Here is a 6,618-nt window from a genome sequence, read left to right on the forward strand (position 1 = left end):
AAAACTAAACATGGCGGTGTTCGCCTTAGCAATCTCACTGGAATAAAGACCTCCTCCATTCCTGTCATTATTGAAAGAGATTGTGATAATATCTCAAAATAGGACTATTTAATGTTAGATCCCTCACTTCAAAGGCAATCATAGTCAATGAAGTAATCACTGATCATAAACTTGCTGTGATTGGCCTGACTGAAACATGGTTCAAGCCTGATGAATTTACTGAGTTAAATGAGGCCTCACCTCCTGGTTACACTAGTGACCATTTTTGATCTTCTAGTCATGAAATCTATGCATGCTACTCAATCACTTTTTATAGCTACTATATTTACAGGCCTCCTGGGCCGTATACAGCGTTCCTCACGGAGTTCCCTGAATTCCTATCGGACCTCGTAGTCATGACAGATAATATTCAAATTTTTGGGGTGACTTCAATAAAGGCATGGAGAAGTCCACAGACCCACTCCAAAAGGCTTTCGGATCCATCATTGACTCAGTGGGTTTTGTCCAACATGTCTCGGGGACCTACGTCCAATCAAACAACCAATCATACCCTAGATCTAGTTTTTCCAGATCTACATGTTTTTCCTCATAATCCTGGACTATCGGACCACCATACTATTATGTTTGCAATCGCAAAAAAAAAAAGAATTGCTCAGACCCCAACCAAGGATTATCAAAAGCCACGCTATAAATTCTCGGACAACCCAAAGAGTCCTAGACGCCCTTTTCAGAATCCCTCCACCTACCCAAGGACGTCGGAGTGCAAAAATCAGTTAACCACCTAACTGAGGATCTGAACTTAAGCTTGCGTAATACCCAAGATACAATCCCACCGCTAAAAACTGAAAACATTTGTCACATGAAACTAGCTACCTGGTATATAGAAAATACCTGAGACCTGAAACAAGCTTCCAGAAAATTGGAACGGAAATGGCGCTCCACCAAATTGGAAGGCTTCCGACTAGCTTGGAACGACAGTACCGTGCAATATCAAAAAGCCATCACTGTTGCTCGATCAGACTACTTTTCCAGCCAAAACAATCCAACATTTATTTTTGATACTGAACTAAAAAACAGCATTCCCCAAGTGAGGATGGCCTTCACTTCAGCAGTGATCAATTCAGGAACTTCTTAGACAAAAATATTATGATCATTATAAAGCAAACTCCTCTTTGAATATGCATATTTCTCCAAATCTCAGTTGTCCTGAGTCTGCACAGAACTGCCAAGATGACCTCAAATCAATGGAGGCACTAGTTTTTTTATCCTGTATCTCTCGACATATTCACACAAATAGTAATGGACTCTAAACCTTCCAGCTGTCTACTGGACCCTATTACAACTAAACTACTGAGAGAGCTACTTCCTGTGTTTGGCCCTCCCATGTTGAACATATTAAACGTCTCCCTATCCAATGGATGTCTACCAAACGCACTAAAATTGGAAGTAATAAAGCCAAACCTTGACCCAGAAAATGTTAAACAAATCGGCTTATATCGAATCCATTCCTCAAAAAAATAAATATGAAAAATCTGTTGCTCAGCAACTCCCTGCCTGTATAATAAACGCTCCAGTCTGGTTTTAGACCACATCATAATACTGACACTGCACTCAGATTGCCTACCCTGGAAACCTGTGTTTCAGAAATTAGGAAGTGGATGGCGGCAAATGTTTTACTTTTAAACTCGGACAAAACAGGGCTGGGTCCCAAGAAGGTCCCAAGAAACAAAGAGATCTTCTGTTTGATCTGACGCTGAATCTCGAGGGTTGTACAGTCGTCTCAAATAAAACTGTGAAGGACCTCGGCGTTACTCTTGACCCTGATCTCTCTTTTGACGAACAAATCAAAAATATTTCAACGGCAGCTTTTTTCTATCTTTGTAACATGGCAAAATCCAAAACGTTTTTTCAAAACATTATGCAGAAAAGCTAATCCATGATTTTGTCACTTCAAGATTAGAAGTGACAAACTCTCGCTACCCGGATAAATAAACTTCAGCTAGTGCTAAATACGGCTGCTAGAATCTTGACTAGAACCAAAAAAAAGTTTCATATTACACCTGTGCTAGCCTCCTGTTAAGGCTAGGGCTGATTTCAAGGTTCTACTGCTAACCTACAAAGCATTACATGGACTTGCTCCTACCCATGTCTCCGATTAGGTCCTGCCATACATACCTACACGTACGCTACGGTCACAAGACACAGGCCTCCTTACTGTCTCTAGAATTTGTAAGCAAACAGCTGGAGGCAGGGCTTTCTCCTATAGAGATACATTTTTATGGAATAGTCTGCCGATCCACGTGAGAGACGCAGACTCAGTCTCAACCTTTAAATCTTTCTCTTCAGTATTTCCTATGATTGAGTGTAGTCTGGCCCAGGGGTGCGAAGGTGAACGACAAGGCATGACGAACCACCCTTGTTGTCTCTGCCTGGCCGGCTCCGTTCACTCTACTGTGATTCTCTGCCAGGTGATGAGTCACTGGCTTGCTAGTACTCTCCCATGCCGTCCCTACAAGGGGTGAATCACATCGTGTAAGGCTATACTCAACTTGAGTGGGTTGAGTCACTGACGTGATCTTCCTGTCTGGTTTTGCGCCCCCTCGGGCTCGTGCGGTGGAGGAGATCTTTGTGGGCTATACACCACCTTGTCTGAGGGTAGTAAGTTGGTGGTCTGTTGATATCCCTTTGGTGGTGTTGGGTATGTGCCGTGGCAAAGTGGGTGGGGTTATATCCTGCCTGGTTGGCCCTGTCCGGGGGTACCGTAAGACGGGGCCACAGTGTCCCCCGACCACCCCCCCCAGTGTCAGACTCCAGTATCTATGCTGCAATAGTCTATGTGCCGGGGGGCTAGGGTCAGTCTGTTACATCTGGTATAATTCTCCTCTTTTCTGGTGTTGTGTGTAATCGTAAGTATGCTCCCTGTAATTCACCCATTTCTCTCTCACTATTACACCACCTTCTCCGTTCGTATCGACTGTGTCGTGTGCTGCGGCTGTCGCTTCGCCTGTGTGTGTTGTGTGTGTGTGTGTGTGTGTGGTGTGTGTGTGTGTGTGTGTGTGTGTGTGTGTGTGTGTGTGTGTGTGCTACTCCCCACACTGTTGATCATGAGGTGCATGATGGTCTTGGGCATTAGATCCCGGATGGACTTGTTGACGATGCCGATGTAGGAATCCACTAGATTCCTTATGGTCTCAACCTGCCTCTCAGCTGGGGATCCATAGAGAAGGATTCTGCTGGTCCTGTGTCCTCACTGTCAACCTGGGAGATAGGGGGGTGTGAGGGAGGGAGGCAGAGGGAGTGTGAGGGAAAGGGAGGGAGGCGAAGGAGGCAGAGGGGGTGTGAGGGGAGGGAGGGAGGAGGGAGGCGAAGGAGGAGAGAGAGAGAGGTGCATGAGACACATTGAAAAGGATTCTTCTGGTCCTGTGCTTCACTGTCACCTGGGGAAGGGGGAGGAGGAGAGTGTACATGTGTGTGTACATGTATCCCCATCGTGTTGTGTGGTGTCGTCCGTGTGTGTTACCCAGTGTAGAGGTCTGGAGTGTGTCGTCACGATCTCTGCTGGTCGGGTACTGTGTAGCAACCTAGCAGTGACAAACGTCCTGGTCTGCCCTAGAAAGCCTCTGTACATTACGGTCGCGCAGAATGGCCAAACCAATATATTTTCAGACACCCGTTTTGGGCTCGAGCATGTGTTTATTATGATCAAGTTCGAACCTCACTGTGAATTATTTTAAAGTTCTCTATCAATGAATATCAGATGTTTCAATTAAATACTGATCCATTCTGATATCGAAATATTTAATGAAATTCTGATCCATTCTGAATACTAGATATGTAATTAAATACTGATCCATTCTGACTTCTAGATATGTAATTAAATACTGATCCATTCTGACTTCTAGATATGTAATTAAATACTGATCCATTCTGACTACATTTGTCGTCACACAGGACCATGTGCTAAAATAGACCAARCACGGGCCGGCCGGCAGGCTACGAGGACCCTCTCAGGRAGCATGAAAACGACTACATCGACCATGATCCTTTGCTATTTTAGGCTCAGGGTTAGGGTTAGAGGTTACAGTTAGGTTTAGGATTTAGGGTTAGGTATAGTTTTCGGGTTAGGGGTTAAATTTAGGTTTAGGGTTATGATTAGGTTAAGGGTTAAGTTTAGGTTTTGGGTTATGATTAGGTTAAGGGTTAAGGTTAGGGTTAGATTTAGGGTTAGGGGTTTGAGAAAATAGGATTTTGGATGGGAATCAATTATTTGGTCCCCACAAGTATAGCAATATAAAAGTGTGTTTTACCTGGTCTTTCTCAGGGTTAGGGTTTTACCTGGTCTTTCTCAGGGTTAGGGTTTTACCTGGTCTTTCTCAGGGTTAGGGTGTGTGTTTTACCTGGTCTTTCTCAGGGTCAGGGTGTGTGTTTTACCTGGTCTTTCTCAGGGTTAGGGTGTGTGTTTTACCTGGTCTTTCTCAGGGTCAGGGTGTGTGTTTTACCTGGTCTTTCTCAGGGTCAGGGTGTGTGTTTTACCTGGTCTTTCTCAGGGTAAACTCCAGCTCTGAGGAAAGAAGCCTTCCAACTGTCTACATCCTCCTGTGTGTCACAGGCCAGCTCTATCTGACGTAGGTCCTTATACACGTTCCTGGAACACACACACAGACACACACACACACACACACACACACTTAGTTATTGACAAAGTACACACACTCAGTATTTCTAAACGTTACATACACTGTTTACAGATACACACACACACACACCTGGACTCGGTGTTGAAGATGGCGAATGTGTGTTTTGTGGACATGAAACCTTTCTCCACGTCTCTCAGCTTCAGGTTATCTAGAGGCAGCATGTACTTCTTCTCTTTCTCCTGGAAACACACACAGGTTATCTAGAGGCAGCATGTACTTCTTCTCTTTCTCCTGGAAACACACACAGAACACACACACACACACACAGTTATACACACACAACACACACAGTTATACACACACACACACAGACACAACACATACACACAGTTAGACACACAACACACACAGTTATACACAGACACAACACACACACACCACACACACACATAGTTATAAACACACACATACATACATACATACATACATTACATACACACACACACACACACACACAAACACACAGACACATAAAAAGAGGACATCATCTGTTTCAGTAGATATCTAGGTAGTTAGCTAGATGTCTAGGTGACATCATCTGTTTCAGTAGCTATCTAGTTAGTTAGCTATCCTGGAAACACAGCACAGAACACACCACAACACACAACACAGTTATACACACACAACACACACAACACAGTCTTATACACACACACACACAGTATCACACGACACATACACACAGTTAGACACACACAACCACAACAGTTATACACAACACAACACACACACCCACACACACACAAGTTACACCACATACATACAATACATACATACATTAACATCACCACACACACACACACAAACAAACAGACACAAAAAAAGAGGACAATCATCTGTTTCAGTAGATATCTAGGTAGTTAGCTAACTGTCTAGGTGACATCATCTGTTTCAGTAGCTATCTAGTTAGTTAGCTAACTGATCTAGGTGACATCATCTGTTTCAGTAGCTATCTAGTTAGTAGCTAACTGTCTAGGTGACATCATCTGTTTCAGTAGCTACTAGTTAGTTAGCTAACTGTCTAGGTGACATCATCTGTTTCAGTAGCTATCTAGTTAGTTACGTAGATGTCTAGGTGACATCTCTGAATATCCTGAATGTCTAAGACAACAGTATCTGGTTGAGGGTTGGACCCGGTCAAGCCACTAGACATGTATAGCTTTGTTGGGGCAACATGGTCTGCTGCTTGTAGGGATGTAACCATTCACCAATATGCATTGGTCTCTGGTTCAGATGTTTAAGAAACAACTGCATCGTCTTTCCATATAAACACACACACACACACACACACACACACAACACACACACACACACACACACACCAAACACACAACAACCAACAAAAACCCACACACCCACACATCACTCCCTTACCTCCTCATCCTTGTACCAGGACAGTGACTCTGCAGTCAGGACGAACCAGTAGTCTTTGGACCCCCCCTTCATAATGCTTATGTTGATAGTGAGCCAGCCCCTCCGGATCACCTACACACAGCGGGACAGACCATTAGTTCAGGTTGGGGGTGAGAGAGAGAGAGAGAGAAGTAAAGGAGAGAGGAGGAGGGTAGTGGTACCTGGTTTGGCATCACTCTCTTCTTGTTGTTAATAGCAGCGTAACAGTGGTCCTTGTTGGCGCTACAGGGGAAACAGAGACCAGATAGAAAGACTATCACATACAGAGGTGCTTCCCAATAATATCTCCTTCTTCCTGAAGTGTGCTCTCGTTCACTACTCCCCACGAGTTTAAAAGCATTGGATTGGTGGAGTAGCCATGGGCTAGATAGGAGGTTCATAATGTCAGTCGTTTCCTTTCAAATCAGTGAAGGGAAGTGAACAAGTGCACACTTTGGAGAAAGGAGAGATAGTTGGGACGCAGCCGTGGACAACTGACATGAAGTGGACAAAGTAAAATCCTGACTAC

At 44.2% G+C, this 6,618-nt stretch overlaps 1 pseudogene; it reads right to left on the minus strand.

The window, feature by feature from the left end:
* LOC112075886 (dynamin-2-like) overlaps positions 1–6,618 on the minus strand; it is a 39,147-nt pseudogene that overhangs the window by 24,114 nt on the left and 8,415 nt on the right.

Source organism: Salvelinus sp. IW2-2015, unplaced genomic scaffold, assembly GCF_002910315.2.
Source record: "Salvelinus sp. IW2-2015 unplaced genomic scaffold, ASM291031v2 Un_scaffold3449, whole genome shotgun sequence".
Lineage (NCBI taxonomy): Eukaryota > Metazoa > Chordata > Actinopteri > Salmoniformes > Salmonidae > Salvelinus > Salvelinus sp. IW2-2015.